Raw genomic sequence first — 20,107 nt, 5'->3', positions numbered from 1 at the left:
TTTCAGATTCCCAGGGACTTTAATCAGAGCAGAGTAATCCAGAGATGTTCCCTTCATCCTGTAGAGCTGAAAACTGCTTTGTCCTGCTGTTATACTTTCCCTGACTTGTGCCATCAGAGCAAGGTGGAGAAACTTCAGTGCAAATGAGAATTAGGCCCCACATCTCTGTTGTTCCCCTCACCCCAAGCATACTCCGCAGTCTGTTGCAAACGCTGCCAGCTGAATCTGTGAGGCCTTGCTCGGTTAAAGACTCTCATGTCCAAGGTGGAAGGACGCCCAAAAGGTCAGAATAAATAAACTGAATACAAAATTGCTTAAGGCAATAAAAAGACATCACAGGCTTTCATTGCAGTTCTCACATGCTTCCAAGATGTTAAATAAGCTGGTGGTTTTTGCATTGCTGGGCTCAGCCGTTTTCTGTTGCTTCTCCCCTTGCTACCCCAATACTTTGCTAAAACGATCAGGTCTTACCTGCTTGGTATCCCTCTGAAAAACACGGGCTGCCTTTACCACTTGCTTCATCATGGTCATTTGCACTGAAAATGCATAATCACTGTCAGAGTACAAAGAATCATTACGAATAATTAGTTACTTCCAATATGGCAAGTCAGTCTCATAAATCTTGAATATTTGGCTTTGGTTTTGGAAAGAGATTCCTTAATGGCTACACTTGTGAGACTCTGTTAATTGATATAAAATTGTATTCAAAATTAAATTTGTTTTAACAGATCTAAATCACCCCAATAAATCAGCTTCAGCCAATCTGCATTACGGGTTCAAATACGCTTTTTTTTTTTTTTTTGCCTTTGGGAGAAAGCGTGTGCTTGCAATCAACACCTAGAGGGCTGGATCTGACTCTCCCCTTGTTTACTAACAGCTTCCATGTGCTGACACTGGGGTGACTTTGCTGGCCTGAGAAGGCATAAAGCAGGGGGTAGGAGGTGCAGCCCCCCCAGGCCAGTTGCAGCATCCCTGGGGCGTTCGCCCTTCCTGCCAGGCAGGTGTGTGGGGAGCACAGCACCGCCCGGCTCCCGGCTGGTCTGCACTGCCATGACACCGGTGTGTGAGAAAGGGATAGTCTGTCTGAGTGGGCAAATGAGAGGGGAGGGAATTTTAATAAGAAAAAGGAGGATATCAAGCCTATCTGTAAGTTTATCTGTAATAGTCTAATATCGATGTTTTATGTTTTTATGGGTAATTGTAGTTCTTACAATGCTCCTTTTTTCTTCAGAGAAACCATCTTTTTCATCTGACCTCGCAAGTGAGAGAAGGTGATGGTAACAACAGCTTAATTTTACTTGACTGTATATACTCTATTTAGCTCCTGAAATTGTTTCAGGACAGGTTGTTATTAGCTTTATCCTTATTTTAACTGTGGAACTGGAGATACAGAGGCAGAACCCCAGCATTCCTTCCTCTCCCCTAACTTCTTCAGCAGGCTATCTTCCTCACCTATGCGGTGGTGAGCACAAATGCTTCCCGAGATCTTGTGTGGTAAAAATCTGTTGGAAGAATTCCCCATTTGCATCCTGTCTGCTGTTACTGTTATCTTAAATCTTCTAATATTTTTTTTCTCCTCCAGAGATTCTTTCTTGCCTACTTCATCTCAGTAAAACTTTCCCCGCCCTTCTCCTACCTAAGCTGTTGCCTGTATTTTTGCCTGTCTGATCTCCCTCAGGTTCTAGCTGTCAAACTTGTTCCATGTGGGCAGGCTCCAACTCCTGCCTGCAGCCTTATGAAGTTTGATGCTCTACCCGGGGATTTGCATTGGCTTGGGTCAGATTTCAGGAGGCTGTAAGCTCGCAGGGTATGCGCTGCCGCTTGCTTCGTGTGCATGAAGTCTGAAAACTGCCGTGTCTGTTGTCAGGCCCAGCAGCATAGTGATCGGTAGCTGGTATTATGACTTGCTTGGCTAGGTATGCCTAAATCCTGTTGGGCCCAGTGATCTATTTAATGATTCTTTTACTTGCAAATAGAATGCTGCTAGTGTATAGCCACCTTCTTTGGTGCTTAGTGTGTTGTGCGGTACATGGTATTTAGGGGTGAATAAAAGTGAGAATCTTCTCAATCAGTTTCATTACGTGCAACCGTTGCAACTGTTGGAAATCTTCCTTGGGTAGAAGTTGCTTCTGCTTCCAAGCGTGTTGTAGGTTGTGCTCATTTCACCCTTAAATTTGTTAAAGTAATTTTAATGTCTCAGTGTATATTATCAATCAGCTAATAGTTGAAAGAAAAAAAACCTCTTCAGACAAACAAAAATAGCCCAAACCCCAACCATCCACCTTGGGAAACCTGAGAATTAAGAGTTTTAAATGTGTTTTTCTGTTCTAAGCCTGAAAACTCGAGGGAAAGCCTGTAAAAACTAACTTTCAGAAGATACATCTGGCAATCTACAGCTTCCAGAGCGCGCTCTTACAAATGCTGGCAGAGTGTGCAAATGTAACTTCACACGTGGTCAGCTATTTATGATAAACAGGTGCTAAAATATTTCTGCAGTATTTCCTCCGTTAATATTTTGTCTCTTTAAAGCAACCATCAGGAAGATGGGTCATCTTAATTACAGTATCTAGGAGCAAGGGCTTTACTGGTATCTATGTAACTGGCTAATAAAGGCTTCTCTGCACTGGGGGTATTAGCCCTTCTGTACCAGCAGCAGGCTAAACACAAATGTGTGGCAAAAACACAATGCTACATAATTTATACTGGGTCAAGTTACCCTTCGTGGAAAGTAGGTGAGCTGGACAGTGTTAAACAGGGCTTCACCCTGTACTGTATCGATGGCTGTGATGGAGGTTTTAGTCCTAGAATGGACACAGCTTAATAAAGTACTGCACAGTCGTATGTCTTAATGCCTTTAGGTTGTCAGACCAACTTTGCACGTACTAAATCAGAAGTGGATTCAAAGATGTGTAGGAAAATACAGTAGTTACAATGTTGGCTTGGCTGCCTGGAGTCATTTTGCAAAGAGAAAGGTAGAACTGGAAGCTAAATGAAAGGAAAACAGGAAAGATTGAAATGGATCACTTGCTGTTAAGAGTGAGTGTGTAATAAGGACTGAATTATTCTTAACACTGAGCACTATTTTTTTCCATGTGCCTCATACTATTGCTAATCTTTTGTTGTTCTTCATCTGATTCACTGATTTAATTTCACTTCTGCAAAGGAAGCAAGGACCCTCAATTTATGAGGGGACTGTGAGGGCCTTTGGAAGGGGGTGTATTGAATTTCAGAAAGCATTTTACAAGAAAGTAGCCCGCCACAATCCTGTGCTGTAGGACTTCCTTTGGAAGCATATATTTCTCCCCCATAAGTCTTCTGAACAGTTTTATACCACACATGTTTGAAGAGAATTAAATCAATAACAATCTGTACTTTTCTAACCTGAAATGCAAGCTCTGCACGGCAGGAGATCAAGCTATGCAATTAACTGTTGTCCTTTCAAAGGAATTCTGACAGATATTTATAGTTTACTGTATTCCATTTTCCTGCCATTGGAATATAACAGTACAACTGAATGCAGCTGACTGGAACTATGAAATGATTATAGCAATAACTATTTCCTTCTCTGCTGGGGAAATCTTGTAAAGTGCCGAATGTGGGAACTGCTGATGTTCTTACCCCTCAGAATTCGGTCCTTACCTTTGCTTTATCATGCATCACTAGGTAATTCACTCAGGAGAGGATTTTTGTTTTCCATTACCTTCAGCTTTTTTCTAATGTCATGTTCTAAATCTCACGTTCAACATGACGTTGAATGAATCAACACTGTGCAAATAAATACACTTTAAAAAGCTTTCTAAATTTGGGCACGGTCAGCGTATGAAGTAGAAAGACTTCTATGTAGTAAAATAAGTCATGTCTTTGTGTGGGAGTTTGGAACAGTCTGCTAAGAAGAAACTATGCAATGTTACCAGAAGTGAATAGATTGGCATTTGACTGCTAGACACTTTGCAAATTTCAATATAAAGGCACTTATTTTATACCCTGAGCTGTCACTGTAACTTATGTGCTCATGCTGGTGACTTAGTAGCATAATGACAGGCCATTGTTACTGAGCTAATTAATTTTAAGCAATCTTTCCTAACAGTATGCTTGAGAATGACATTCATTTGCTGCAAACTTATGAGACACTGATGCATCAGGAAAACACTAATGCTGAATCTTTGAGCTGCCTCTCTTGCCGGCTTAGTACGAGTCTCTTCCCAGAGGATGTTTGCTGTGTTGGGCCCATCAGATGCCTCTTACCAATAGTGATATCTTCAGCTACTTTGCTTTATGGCTGTAAACCAGCAGAGGTACACCGTAGGTTCCAACCATCTGTTAGTTTTGCCGCTCAACCATTTTTCATCAAGTGAGTTGAAGGTCTACAGATGGCTTACCAGGACCTAGCAAGCTGCAGACTAGGATCAGATATAGCTGTTGCTTGGCTGAGGCTTGACTTTAGGGAGCAGTGTGGTAGGGGGTTCTGGGATGTTTCAGAAAAAAAAAAGATTTTCAGTAAGGCCAGAGTAGGCAAAGTAGAAGTGGAAATATGTCTTCAGATGAGTTAAAATATTGGAATTATTTTGCTAACAGTATTCACCAAGGTGTAGAAAAGAAGAAATGTCCAGATGCCCTCCACCTTTACCCATATGGACTGGGCATGAGGTTAAACCCTTCCTCCAACAAGAAAAGAATGAGAACAGGGAAGAGAAACTATTCTTACTTTATTCTCACAGGTGGAACAGACTCTGTGCCTGTTGAGTAATACTGTATTGTGCAGCCACCTCAGAAAGTGATGGTACTGAGTCATTCCTAGGTAACAGTTTTGTTTTGGAGGCCCTCACGTACCGAGTACCAAGCAGTGGTACCTTAACAGGGGAAAACAATCCAACAACCACCTTCCTCTAGATCTGCAGTGTCATCAGAAATGTCAAGTCCACTAGAAGGAAAGGAGTTAAGGAAATGGAGGATATCTCCTCAATTAACCAGATCTGGAAACGCCTCATCATTAGTTTTTTCCATATAAGGCCCTTATCCAGAATGCAGCTCTTTGACTGCTAGACCCACTGGTTTAGTAAAGCACCAGCCTGCAGCCCAACCTGTGTTTTATTTCTGTGCATGAAAAGATGATTTGGGCTTTCTGCATGGTGAGCTGGTGTGTGCATGAGAATCAATACTATAGCTGAGAACCCTCCTCTGAGAGGTTTGCAACAAACAGTACATTATTTATGCGCTCTTCTCATGTTTCCCTGTGTGTTATGTAAATACTAATCAAGGTGAAATTGGACTCAGCCATGTATAATTTTGACTTCAGTTTATTTTGGCAATGTCCAAGCAGAAGTCAGTTGCTAAATGGTCTTCTAGAGGGGCCCTGAGGTTTTCTAAGACTGCATGGGTTTAGGGCAGGGTCCCTGCACAGGCTCCTGACTGTTGGAATCCCAAGAGCTGGTGCTGTTGTTCCCAGAACTTGCACTCTCCTTTGCTTGCAGCAGGAACGGGAAAATACCAAGTCCTATCCAACCATTGACCTTTGACCACAGCCGATGTTAGTCATTCAGATAAGCGCCAGCATGTTTGGTTCCACTTACTCAACATTTAGCTTTGCATCCTCTCCCCGTATCCTTGAGTTTTTCTTCTTTGTGTTTAGGACTCTGCCAGTGTGTTTTTATTCCCATTCATCTGAGAGCAGGGGGTTTCTTTGGGAATGGTTCGTAGTTTTGAATTTGTTTTATGGTTCCAGGAGCCTAGTTCTGGTTGTTTGTATTTACTTACTTCTATTTTTCTCACCAGATTGTAGATGTGGAAAAATAAAAGGCCTTACCGACAGCTTTGCTAACCAGCTGAAGTCTCTTGTTGATACGTGGTAAAAGCTAGTGCGCTGCAAGGCTTCCTTAATGTGCATGGGTGTGCCTGCCAAGCAGGGCGGCTATTAGTTCTGTGCATGATGATGGCTTCTGTGATGAGCATGACTTTCTCTATTGGGAAATGAACTGTGAACACCTACTCATTTTTCAGAGGCCAAATTACAGTGATCTTTCAGCTCTCTGAATTGCCTACACCTCAAAAAGAAGGTCCCTAGGACCCTTTAGAGCAATGCTAATGAAATAGCTGGGGCTGAGCAGCTGTTCTGTAAGCAGGAACCAACTCTATGAATTCAGCCATTTGCTTTCCGCCTGGCAGACTTCTGATGCACTTCATGTACTTCACACACACACTTTTTTTCTTTTTTTTTTTTTTCTTTTTTTACACTTGGATTGAGGTAGCCTTTGGGGGTGCTTGTTGCTCAAGCTTCCTTAACTGTCATTAAACCGAAGGACGGGTGTTTGAAGTCAGTGAAACTTTAGTTCTGTGTCACTCTGAAACTCTGAAAAGCTCGAAGGTAATGTCTAAGAAAACAAATTAAAAAAGACATTACAACTTTTTCTTGGGGGAAGGGGAAAAGCATTATCAGTAGCATTGCTGCTAAAAAAAAATACAAATTCAGACCTTGTAAATGAAGGAGCCTGAGTCTCAAAGCATTCAGTCCTAACGTTGGAATTCAGATGATTCCACACTTGTATCTTTGGATGATCATTAAACTTTGTGCTTTCCAACCTAAGTGTTCCCCAGTGGTACCTATCAGCTCAAAGACTTGTGCCTGAATTTTTTTTTTTCTTTCCTTCTCCTGTGGTTCTGAGGTTGTTCCTGACTTGGTTTAGTGGAAAAAAGATGCTTAGTGGAACAGTTGACTCTCAAAATAGCAGGACAAGGCCAGTAATAAACTTGTAATGGGGTGGTGCCTGTCAGATGGGGAGGACAGAGCCCTTGATGAAATGGGAGCTGTGGGATCTGTCTCATCAAGCAACTGTCACAGCTGCCTTCCTCCTCTAGGATGGCCATAGAGAATTCATGCCAGTGCATTAACTTCTCTCCGTGAATCAGGTGTGTGTATACAAAGATGACTTTAGTCTGTCTCTGATTTTCCTAATGTTACATCAGAGCATGTGCGTATACACAGCTGTCTTTTGTAGTCTTCCGGGAAAAATAACCACCAAAATCCCTTTTTCCTCAATGAAGAGTCCTTTTTGTTCTGAGATTTGGACACTGTGTTCAAAACAGTGAAAGGTTTTCCTTAAAACCAGGCTTTCCACTGCAGTAGGACAAAGAATACTATCAGACAGTCAATTTGAGCTTCACAGCTATGCAGGTACTTAGAAGTGTAATCCATCAGGTACTCTGATCTACAAGTCTGGCTGAAATCTTGCAGCCGTCAGCATGACATTACTCCCAGTCACATCAAGTGTGTTGAATAGCTAATAGATGTTTTGAAAGGAGGAGTTAAATTAGCTTCCCCAAATTCACCTCAAGAATACAGGATCTGTTTAAAGCTTGAATGTTAAGGTGTGGTATCAGTTCACTTTGATAAATCACTAACACCTGGGATTTTTTGTCTTTTTTTTTTTTTTCTTGAAGCTGCCATTTTAACTTGCATTTAGCTAGCTGTTAAACAATACTGTGTGCTTCTGTAGCAAACAAAGTGTGTTGGCAGGTGACTAAAATCAGAAGAAAAACTAGTTATGTTTTTTTTTCTTGGTGGATGTGGCTTTCAGTTCAGAGGAAAGGCAGGCCTTCAGAAGTGTGTAATGAGAATGCTACAGGATGAGTGTAGGTCTTGTGTCAACTCTCATGAACTTTGCTTATACATATAGTTCAAAGTAAACTGCCACATGGTCAGCAAAACAAACTTAACCATTCAGTCATCCTGAGCAGTAAAAAAGCACGTGGTAATCTGGATTCCTTGTGCAAAAGTGCAAAGAATGTTCATAACTTGTTTCTTCAAGGCAGAAAAAAAATATAGTCAGCATTTGCTGGGTGCCAAATTCTTCATTGAGACAAAGTTGCTCAGCTTTATCCTAAGAAGCTGTCACTGAAGAATAAATGGGGAAAAAAGGTGGTCCTCCAATAAGCAGAAGGAATACAGAAAAGCATCTGGCTGAGAAGGTACCTGTAGGGATTTAGCTGTGCTGTTGCCGCTTGCGTTTACTGCTGTATGTATGGTGCTCATGGGCCCAGACTTGGGTTCCAAGCATTGCGCAGCTTGTGCTCAAAAGTGTGAGTGTCCATTATATGTTTGTCATTTACTTACCCCAGTTGTCTTTTTTTTTTTTTTTTTTTTTTTTTTTTTTTTTTACCCATTAGGATCGCCAGTTCAGGAGGGAGCTGCTTCAGGGGACAGTAGGACTGAGTGCTGCAACTCGTTTTTAAGTACTTATTTTATGCTTTGCGAGAGCAGCTGGATTACTATAAATTGCCAGCCTATGGAAAAAGGTGTTTGCATAAATTATTGGAGAGCCCACTTGAACTTGTTGAGCAGTGCTCCCACCAACATTAAGAGGTCACTTAACCCTCTGTGCGGCCCTGCTGTGGAGTTCAGTCATGCATTGCAGAATTAAATGAGTTCCACCATTTTTCTTTTGAGCATTGCCCAGAACTGATGCAAAGTGACATCTGACAGCACAGGCAAAGCAGTGACAATGCTCTGAGACACTAATAATAGCTGTAGAGCTACAGCAGTTTTCCTCTATCCTTATTTTTTATTAGATTCTCCTCTCTTTGGTGAGGAAATGTTGTCATCCCTGGCACAGTTTATCCTTGGAAACCACCTTTGAGCCATTTAATCACAAGGCTGGCTGCACAGTGGAGTCAATGTGCTAGGAATGCTCCCACCATAATCTCTTTAAAGAACAGCTGATACCTCATTGAGAACTTTGAAAAAAAGAACATTCCTTTTGGATGATCTTTGCCAGAAGTTAGGAGCAGTGAGGGGTGCTGACAGGGGAAAGGCTGAATTGTCTCTGGAGCAGCATGGCAGCAAACACCCCTAGAAAGGCAGGCTGCAAATTCTGTGCAGACTCGTCTTTCTCTCCCCCCCCTCCATTTCCTTTGTTACTAAGGAGATTTACATTGAAACAAGCTCCGCAGGAATCCTCAGGTTCCTAGCAAGGGGATCTTGGTATTTCTACTCCTTTATAATTTGTAAAGGAGAGAAGAAATTAGAAAAGGTTCCTGTAAGGGGTTCTTGGGGCCAAATTATAGTAAAAAGGGAAAAAAGATGACTAGCCCTCTAAGCCTCAGTTATGTAGTTGTGGTCAGTTTGATGGGAACCCAAAGGTAATCCCAGAGTCAGCGGCAATGATGTGATTGACTTCACTAGGTCAGAAGTAGATTGGTCCTTGTCATTTTTTGGTGGGTTGTTTTTTTTTTGTTTTGAGTTCTTCTGTTGTAGTTTTTTGTTCCTTGCACTGTTGCCAGTTTCTGTAGGATATCACCCTACTGTAGTGAAGTCAGCTGCAAGGCTACAAAGAACAAATGAGGCTCCAGGATGCCTGGATTTTTTCAGATAGTCAGGTATTTTTAACTATTGCTCCACGGATAGGGAAAAGAAGGGGCAGTGATTTTTTCGAGTGCTGGATTTACCGAAAGGAGTAGGTGCCTAAGGAGGAACTTGAAGTAGAATTTAGGTACCTAAATCCAAAAGGATAATCCTTACTGCTCCTGCCTACCTCCATAAGCAGCTGAGTATCACCACCAAGAGGGTTCCTTTAGGTACTTAAAGCTCTTCTCTGTATGTCTAGAATTATCCAAGTCTTGTTGATGCTGAACTGTTCAAATCTGATCTCTCTCCTAAACCCTGTCAAGATTAACAAACCAGGCTTTCTCCTGACTGCCTCCTGAGAGGCCCTGCTGATAGCACAGACAGAGCATGCCTACAGCATGCCTCTGCACCAACAAAATACAGAGACAGCTGCTATTTACATTCCAAAGCAGAGGAAGAGTCAGGGATATCCTGCTGCTATAAAGTAGCACTGAATATTAAACGATAACAGAGGAGCTGTTGTGCGAGCAATGGGGTTTTGACCAATTTCTTCTGTGCTCCTTCACTGCAGCAATCTCAGCAGCCTTTTCATATTCCCTATGATTTTTCCTTTGCAGTAGCCTCAGCTGTCCCATCTTCCCTACGTCCCTGCTGTCACTTCCCTCTACCTCTGACACCTTTATACATATCTTTGCCATGTTCCTGGCTTCTTCCCATGCCCCCTATGTTTAGCCATGTCATAGCTTCTGCTTTTTCCTGTGTCCTCTGTTTGGCCTACTGCTGGGAGGGAAGCAGCTCGTGGTGTGGGTTGTTGGGAGCATGTGTGCTGGGCAGTTGAGTATCATGAGTGTGTCACTTGGAGAAGTTCTGCAAGAAAGTGGGTGCTGAGCAGTTTTCCAGTACTGTCCACCTGAGTCCACGTGGCACTGTAAGAGCTTGGGGTTCTTTACAACTGAGCAGTCTAAAGTAATTTTGATGCAAGGCATAAATGGTTGAAAGTTAGTGAGTATGGTGGACAACTTCGAAAATGCTTTGAGAATGGAGCTGTTAGAAAATCATTCAGTGTGAAGGTGAATGGAAAGAAAGTACAGAGAAGGGAGAAATGGGTAGGTTCCTGTAAAAGAGCAGCTGAAATCTTAGAACAACAGTTCCCTCCCATTTTAACCCCCTCTCTTTTGCTAGGGTCTTAATACGTATTCAGCAAGTTAACAACATCAGGTCCTCTTTCACCTTGGCAGCACTATTGGTGATGCTATTATACAGCTCTATGGTTACTGATTCTTTTTTCCAACTGTTGCACACCAATATTTTTTTCCCATGTTGGTTATGCAGATTCTTCTGACCTTTAGAAATATGGCATTTCTGACTGCTGCAGTGGAAACCAGCCTTTCCATTTACATCTCTCCTGAATTCCCAGGGCATTGCTATGATATAGACTTTCTTTTGCTTCCAATATATTATCTTCTTGTAGAGTTAGCCCTCAGGAAAGCAGCATCTGGTACCAATTATTGTTCTTTAGCAGAGGTGGCTGAATCTCCTGCCATACAGCAGTGGAGGTCTAGAATTCCTTTACACTGCAGTGCATGGACACCATCAGGAAAGGCAGAAGCTTTTGGTGAGACAAGGGACATTGGCATGCTTCCCAGCACCTGTTGATAGCACAAAAGTGTATGTTACAGGCTGGGCTAGACAATCCCATGGTAAAGAAACACTATGAGGCTATTAAACACCCACTTTGAATTGCACCTTTGATCAAATTCCTAAGCAAAGGCAGCATAGCCATGTAGTTCTGTGTGTGTGCTTTCAAATTACATCCCCAGATGTATGAGATCTCTGGAGACCAGAAGGGATGTCATGCACACAATAGAGCTGGAAAAACCTTCTGTCTTAATGGTGTCCCATCAATTCTTATCTGATAATCTCTCCTTTTGAAGGTATGTGGAAAGCCAAAAATAAGAACAAAGCAAAGCATAGACATAGACTTGTCCTGACCTGTCTTCTAGACTGTATCTCTCTGGAGCCCTTCTTGCTTGCTATACTTGTCTTGCTGTGACCTCTCTCTCATCTTACTATCAAGCTCACTTGCTGGTGTGAGAAGCTGTCCCTCCTTTCCCTCTTTCCAGCCTCTCCTCCTGTTTGTAACAGCCTCCTCATGCTTGTCTGCCTTATCCACTTTGTCTTATATTTTCAGCAGAGATTAGAAATATCTTTTCTTCTGAGTCTCAAAGTTCTGAATTCCTCTATCTTCCTGCCACTGCTTATCTTGCTGCTTTATTTTTAAACTCTAATACACTCCAGGATGTGGTTGTCACAAGGGACACTTGAACAAAGTAAGAGTAGTGTAGCAACGTTCCAAAATTCTCAGTACAAGTGCTTTGTCAAAAGAAGAACATTGAAAGCATAAAAATACATATCCATATTTTTTAGTTGTTGAACAGTGACAACATATGATAGCAGAATGATTTTGGAGTGTGTTAACTGTATTCAACCCCTGTCTAAGATATCCACAGCTGCTTTCATGGTAAAATCCATCCAGTTCTCATCTGTCGTGTATTGTATCACTTGCAGTTCAAGACCTCTATGGGACTGAGAAGCTTGTAGTAGCTAATTGCAAGTAGTCTGGAAGGTAAAGGACTACTATTAGCACAGTCTTTCTATCTGCACAGATGAGATATCCAAGCAGAAAGAGGAAGTCTGACTTGTAGCTGGTAGCAGACTGGGGAAATGAACTCTGACTTCCCTGTCCCAGCTAGCAGTGAAGGCAGAGGACCATCCTTCCTCTCTCCTGTGGTTTGCTCCAAGTATATCTTGGAAGGTGTGAGAACAACTTTGCATTACCTAGTGAATAGATTCTTATATAGGTGCTCCAAAACCACTCTCAATGAATCTCTCGAACCCTTTGAGCTTAAAGAAAAGGCCCTGAAACACTCCAGTTTTCAGAGCCAAAAGAGAATTACCAGATCTTATTGTCATTCAGTGGGGGAGGTTGGAATCAAGTTGTCTCAGAGGCTTCTCAAAAGCTTGAGCCTAAAGTCTTGTACTGACAGCCTTGTGGCTTGGGAGCTCGTACTGAATGCAGACACAGGTACTTCCCACTTGAAACTTTCTGGTGGGTCCTTAAGATACTTTTGCATGTTTTACCTGAAACAGTGGGCTGTCGGGCATTGTCAGGGTAGCAACTAACAATTTCCTTTCTTACTGCTGCCTGCTTGGGATCATAAATTGCTGTATTCCAAACAAGGACCTGGTTCTCTGAGGTTATTTGTCTTTCTCTTTGGTTTGCTTAATTATACTTGCCCCAAAGACAGCTTTAAGATACATATCTAGCTTTTCAAATGATGCCCTTGCAGTCTGTGAAGTTCATTATCACCTTGCGGTGCCCATAACTGTTTTCAGGAACCTTGTTGTTTTTCTAGGGATTAGAGTATTAGTGTGCAATACACTGCCTCAGCTGGAAGTTGTTTACAAGACCATCTTACTGTCTCCCCTTTAAGACTTGTGCTCTTTGTGGGTTCATGTCTCTCCCCAGTTTAGAACAAACACAGGCATGATTACCTTCTTTATGGAAGCAAAACATTTTTTAAAATGTTAAACGTGGCAATTAGAGAATTGCAACAAAGTTGTGGCCTCTGTGGTGGCTGGTCACCTAAAAAGCACTTCCCTTGCACGGGGGGGAGGAGGATGCCCAGTGCCTGCTCCAAAACTGGCAGTTCTTATTCAAGCAAAAGGCAAGCTTCTACCTGATGAAGCTCTATATAACCCTTTAGAGCCAGGTTAGCTCTAAAAGTCACAAAATTTACATCTAATTCTGTATTATTCACCATATTACATCTAATGCTGCATGTATTTACTAGGAAATTAATTACGTTATTTTTTTCTGAACTGGTTGTATTTTAGGGACAGTAAGTTAACTCTTGTTGCTTTGCTGTAGGGGGAAAAATCAAAAGAGAAGGCATATGATTTCTGCTTCTTCTGAAATCTTTGTATTGTTATGCTGAATAGCTGCAAACGATTTGCATTACAATGGAGCATAAATAAGAGATGCCACCAACTAAAGTGTATGCTGAGCAAAATGCGGGGAGCTTTCAGTACAACCAAATCTAAGTATTTTGAGGTAAGATTGGACAGAACACAGGGGTGGGAATACAAGGTGCTGCTGCTTGGGTCTCAGACAAGCCCTGTGTTCAGCAGAAGTCCTAACTTTGAGATGCCCAGCTGATCTTGGTTTTCAATATAAGTAACATAATGTGTGTGGTATAGATGCCAAAATTGTCAGGCAAAGAGGCTAGGGGGGAAATATGAAACCCTGTAGAACAGGATTAGGCAGGATTAAAGTCTGAAGTGATCATACTGCACTGGGTAGTAGGTACTGCCACAGCCAACTCAATAAAACTCAGTGGGACACTTGACATTGCATGTTCAAGCAGCAAGTCATAAATCTACATTCATGTGAAATCTTCTGCACTCAGTCTGATGGGAACAGAAACACGACACAGCTTCAGGTGTTGGCTTAGGGGAATAAAGCACAGGTTGCTGCCTTGCAGGGACGGATCTCTGTGAGGAAAAATGGAAAGCAAGCTGAATGATATATGTAATTATGCTTGTTTGCAGGGCTGTGTAATTTCTACAAACCCACTGAGAATCCTTAAAACCTGAGATTAAAACCAGGTATAGAAATATTTTTAACAACAGTTGTCTATATATAATTATATATACATATATAGCAGTTGGTATAATAGTTGCCAGTTCAACAGTCCAAAGCACATAAGTATTTGCTTACCTTTTATAAATTAAGCCACATACTTAAGTGTGTTTTTGGACAAGGAAGTACTTAAGTATTTTGCTTAAATGTTGGGCTGAGTGGGGTCAGAATGAATTTGAATTCTTCTTGTCTCACTGTTGGTATGAAATCACTTACCTAAGAGCTGACCTGTGCTTTGAAGACCAGTCAGAAAGGTGGTATGGAGAAGATGTGTTCTTGCATCAACATCGTGTTTCATTAACTCAACATATGTGGTGCACGTGCTGCTGCTGACGGCACTTTGGCAGCATGGGAGGACAGGGCGCAGGGTCTGTGCGGCAGGGCTGGTTGCAGTCTGGAGCTCTTCGCTGAACCCAGTGTTCTTCAGGCTTTGGATCAAACAGATCTTTGAGCTGTTGCAGACGTCAGCTCTGCCAGCCCCTAACCATGAGGAAACTGTTTGCTAGGTCCAATATGAGTCATAGATGGGGAGGATATTTCTGGTTTCCAATTAAAAAAAAATAATGGTGAAGCTCATAATCATGAGCAAAAGGTCTCTGTGCTGTAATGGGAACCAGCTGGTGTGGTAGGCCATTTCAGAGTAAAATCTGTCTTTGTTCAAATTGTGGCCTCACCATTATCACGGTTGGAAACAATCCTTGGTGCTGACACAGTAATGACAGCTTCATGTTTTAGACACATCTAATGGCACTAAGTCCTGATCTTAGCCGGTATTTATCAAGATAAGTAAGCCAGTCAGGCAAGAGCATGGTGGGCTGACTGTATTCCTTTAGATAACGACGTGTGTATTTCCTCTCTTGGAAGAATAATGAACAGAATATGACTGTCAAAATATTCCTCTCTGGAGAGACTCCAAAATAACTGACACTTACATGAGCTCAGTGCCATCAGTGATGTGAACTTTCTTGCAAACCTGGAAGAAGTGGAGCTGTGGCCAAGAGATATGAAGGTTTCTCCTTAAAACAAACCAAAGCCTGGGAGAATAATTTTCTCACAACTCTCCATAGTTCTCACTTGCAATTTGACCTCTCCTGGGAATAGCTCCACTATCATGGTCACTAAATGAGATGGTATGGTATGTCTTTCAGGTCTTTTGAAGCTGATGGATGAGGTCCTGGTGATTTTGGTGAGGTTGGTCCTCACGCAGCATTGTCTTACAGTTGCCTTAGCTGAAACTTTCCGTAGAATTCTACGAACCAGCAGAGAATCAGGCCCTGCAAGTTCAACTTTACAACTCTTGGATTTTCCTCTTAATCAGACTGGAAAATAGCTCTGCTAATGACTTGTCTACAAAATAAAGTGAGTGCATGCACACAATCATGCAGAGCTTAATGTGTTCGTCTGGCATACCCCTTCTTCAGCTGTTTGCCTTTAAGAATTCTGGGAAACACATCTAACCAGCAAAGAGTTTGTTTCTAGAAGCTGTTGTTGTTTTAAGGAGGATCCATTAAAAAGGCATAGCTGGGAATTTGAAAGGCGTTATTTAGAGTGCTAGTGTGCTCCTGTCTAACCAAAAGAGAAGCGTGGCCGAGGTGGTTGGAGTTAGCTAGTGCTGCTTTGAGCTCGGAGAGAGCTAATGGCCCATGCCACACAGGATACAAGTCTCCTGTGACAGAAAAGTGTGCTGTAACGGTAGAGTAAGCTCCAGCAATGCTGCAGCACAGGTCAGAGCTGGAAAGCGTACATAAAGGGCTCTCCCTGTAGAACAGGTCAGGTCATGCTGCTGATTAAATGCGTCCTGCAAAGGTGTCATAACACTCTCCAGTCTGGGCAGCTGGGAAGTATGAGAGCAGGGTTTAGCAAGACTGGATTGAGGTGAGTTATTTGCTTTTCATTCTTTCAAATGTAGATTTGTCCCTGTTGAGTTAAGCTGTGATGAACTTTACTTTTTACTGTAGGCAAAGGGCTGACACTTGTGCTGATGAAGTGACTCCTGTATTTTTGCTGACCTCTGTTCTGTGCTATTCACTGAAGATTTCATGAATTTTCTGTATGGACAGCCAAGAAAATTCCTTGTTGCTGGGGACAGCAGGGTGGGAGGGTACTGTCAACTCTTCAGCTGCCAAGATCTCTCTTTTCCTGAGTGTTTCAGGGTCGTCTGGTGGATGCTATAGGTGATTGGGACTGTAGCATCTCTGATACAGGGTCTGCAGTGCATCCGGCTGCAAGATAGACAAAAGGATGCCTCCTACAGATCTTCACTGGAGTCAAGTAGAAAAGGTCTTTCAGTCTTTACAGCACTAACAGGGGGAATACTGGAATGCAAACTTATGCCCATGTTCTTTGAAACTAGGGTAAGATGCTAGTATAGGAATTGCTCTTTGTCAAATGTCCCATAGCTGCAGGTTTGAAGTGACAGCAGGGTACAGTGATCAGGACAGTGTTTGGAACGCAGGGATGACAGCTGGGTAAGGTGTTCAGGTGTTTGAGGAGGAGGCAGAGATCTGAACTCCCACTGAAAGCACGTCACCTTGTCCTTACCCACTGCATGTCATGGGGCTGCTCACTGGCGCTTGCACTACCGTGTTGGGTGGCGAAGCTGCCGGAGACAGGGCTGTCCTGCCTGCACCACGCAGCACCCAGGGCTCCTCATCTGCTCCCCCACTGTCAGCCTGGAATGAAAGCCGGCAGCAGGAGAAGTATTTCTTCATATCTGAAAAGCAATAAATAGTGTCACAGACAAGGCAAACAGGCATTAAAGAGTGGGTGAGAACAACCTCCCCCTACATTTTTCTTTGGTTTTTTTTAATGATATTGACAATGAAGTCCAACCCCTCCCTCCAAACAAACGTTTTTACATGCAGTGTTTTTACCAAGAAAGGATAGTAAAACATCAGCAGTAAAATAATATTTATAGAGCTATGTATTTGTGAAAGTGACTGTGGTTTTCTAGGTAAATAGTTGCTGGATTATTCAAGATACTCTGTATGTCTGTCAAAATCCTTGTGTCGTGGAATATTTCCCACACCGTTTCATAGAGAGCCTCTTTTTAAGTGCTGGTGGTAAAGCTGTAATGCTATGTTAGGTTTTTAATAGCTTGCAGAGGTCCCTGATTGATTTTTCACACCTTTATTTCCACAGCAATAAGGTTTTACATACTGAGATGTGGAAAGGAAAGGAAAAAAAAATAATCACAGGATGTTGAACACGTTTCAAAACCTGTGCCTAAATGTCTGTTCTTAAAAGGCTCTCAACCTGGGGGTGGTTAAACTAATTACATTAGCAGTACTTGAGGAGAGCTGGAAAGTTTGCACTTTCTCAAGGAGTGATCACTTCTTTTCCTCAAACATGAAGTAATTTGCACAAAAAAAACCTGAAAATCCGCTGCTAAACTGCATGCTGATTCCTGCAATATGGACGTTTCTCCTGGTGCTGTTTAACAGCAGCAGGAACTGCCCGTCCCAGTGTTTGTGGTGGGCCTGGGGTGGCCGGGACCCACTCGGCGCGGTGCCCATGTCCCACGCGGGGCAGTGCTGCCCGGCTGCAGTTTGGCCATGCCTTTGCCTCTTCATCAGCTTTAACACAGTTTACTGTAGCACTCCCTGTCTTGTCATCTCATGTTATTTCTGTGCCCTAGAAGAGCAGGGCAGAGATACAGGGATAATTGGTGTGTGGGAGAAAGGCTCTGGAAATGTGGGTTTCAGTCCGAGTGCTCTTGCTGTGCAACCTTTGCCGGCTCCAGCGGTGCTGTGCTTCACCGGCCGCTTGGGCTGGAAACTCCAGCTGCCAACCTGTCCCCTGCCTGGCTGCTGGCCGTCGGGTGCTGTATCACACAACAGAGTAGAAGAGAACACCTGATGTGACACAAGTGACAATTATGACCCAGAACCTACCCTAGGAATTGTCGTTACAAGTTAAACTTCAAATATCTGCAAAGCCTTGATGAAGTTTAATGGGCTGTAGGCGGTTCCATCATTTACACAGCAAACATCATTATTGGGGATATTTCCTTCCATATCTCATAGCAGCTTGTCTAGAGGCTGGAGTCCAGCCTAGCTCTTTCAGAGCTTCTGAGTAAACAAACAAGCATGCATTCTACTTTAAAAAAAAAAAAAAAAAAAAAAAAAAAAAGACTAGCAATTAAAAAAGACATCTTGCATTGTACAAACAGGAGGGATTATAAAACACACTTTGCAGGGAGTCAGTGGAAATGCATTCAGTCTAGTTTATAATCACAGCACAATGAAATACCCTGAACATAAATAGCAAGAAATCAATTTTCTTTAGAAAAAGTAAAATAAAGAACATTAAATGATCATTTGACTAGATAACTGCAGTTTACTCGGTGGTATAACTGTCAGCTTGCCTGTGCACAATAATGGAATTAATGCAGAGGGGGTATGGTTTAGATGTCTCCTTCTTTACAGTGACAATAACTCCCTTGTTTTCTCTAGTGAGTAGATGTTTATATTCTAATTTTGTCTCTGCAGGCTACACAGAGCCTTAAACTTGCAAAAGGGATTTGTGAGCAGCTTGCTTGTCAAGAACAAATACTAGTCAAAAGAAATGCATGGCTTACTGACCTTGAGTTCACTGAACCTTCATCTCGATGCTTCCGCACCACTAAGGAATTGGCTTCTCCGAAAATTAAAGTTCCCAGATTAGAATAGAAGCTTTGACAAAGGACCTGTATGGCTTTACAAATACACATAGATTAGAGGACTTTAAAGGAGCTTTGTTAGAACAGTGGGATTATGAAAAGCAAATGTTTGAGAGGTAAGAAACCAACTGAGGTCAAAGTTGATGAAAACCAGACTTTTGAAAATATGGAATTTCTTATTTGCATTTTGGCTAAAAATCTTCACTCTTTGTCCTTATCTGTTACGTTATTCATCTGGAGATACAGTGACAGTATCTGGCTGCCCTAGTGGTCTTGTCAAGATGATGAAATGCTGTGGAAAGAGATGATGACTTTCACAAAGACCTCAGTTTTGGTGTGTGCTCAGTGCTTATCTTGTGATATCTTATTCAGATTGGTTTGTTACATCTTCCAAGTTTTGGTAAGTTTTTAAGGAAGCTTGCAGAAATATGTCAAATTCAAACTGTTTTAATATCTGTGTTTAATAACTACATAGCTGTGCCATCTCTTTTTTTTTTTTCTGAAGAAACATCTCTCAAAAAATCACCCCAAAGGTTTCCATGCAGTGTTAGGGCTAAATGAAACTTTAATAACTTTAGCTTGGTTCTCAAACTTCTTGAAGTGCCTCTTTCCAAGGCACAAATACAAGACTCAATGCTAAGATGAAAATTATGACAGCAGTGGTTCCTATACAGAACTGTACGAAGGAAATGCGTACTTTCACTGCAGAACAATGCATTTTTGCACATGTCTGTGATGTGAATGTGTTAAATACTTCTGTTAGGTGTATACATGTCTCCAAAATCAGATAGAATTTTATTTAGAAGTATATACATAATAAAATTGCATGTGCTTTTCATGCGCTCGGGAAACATCTTCTGTGTGGATTGTAGTTAACTTAAAAAAAAAAAAACACCAAACTACATTGGATCCAAGGTTATAACTCCTATAGATTTTACCTGTTTAATTACAAAGATATTTGTTTGATGAGAAGACTTGGAAAACTGAGAAAACTTGTTTTGCTTACCCCATAATTTGCAGTTTGCTTTGATGATAGTATGTCATAATTCCTCCTGGGTGCCAGTCAAAACAAAGACTTTGCCCTGTACACAAGCAGTTCTTGTTTGGATGGTTTTGGTATTTTGAAATGTGGAGTAAAATCCAAGGCAGATTATTTCCCTTCCTGTAGCTGAATAAGAATAAGGCTGAAAGTGTGAAGAATCTTTAAGATTAAAGTACCAGAGAATTCGATCCTCTTAACACAGTGCCACTGTGATGCTGTGCTGTATCATGGGTAGTTTAAAAGCAAAAGTAGGAGGGAAAAAAGTAAATTGAAACCTTTCAAACTGTCAGCTTTTGCTGAAAGAGGGTTCTTCAAATGTTGTTAGCAATGAAACTTGATGGAAAATATTTCTTTAATGTTTTGAAG

The sequence above is a fragment of the Falco peregrinus genome, chromosome 2, assembly GCF_023634155.1.
Source record: "Falco peregrinus isolate bFalPer1 chromosome 2, bFalPer1.pri, whole genome shotgun sequence".
Lineage (NCBI taxonomy): Eukaryota > Metazoa > Chordata > Aves > Falconiformes > Falconidae > Falco > Falco peregrinus.
The sequence above is the reverse complement of the archived record's forward strand: the minus strand, read 5'-3'. Positions refer to the sequence as shown.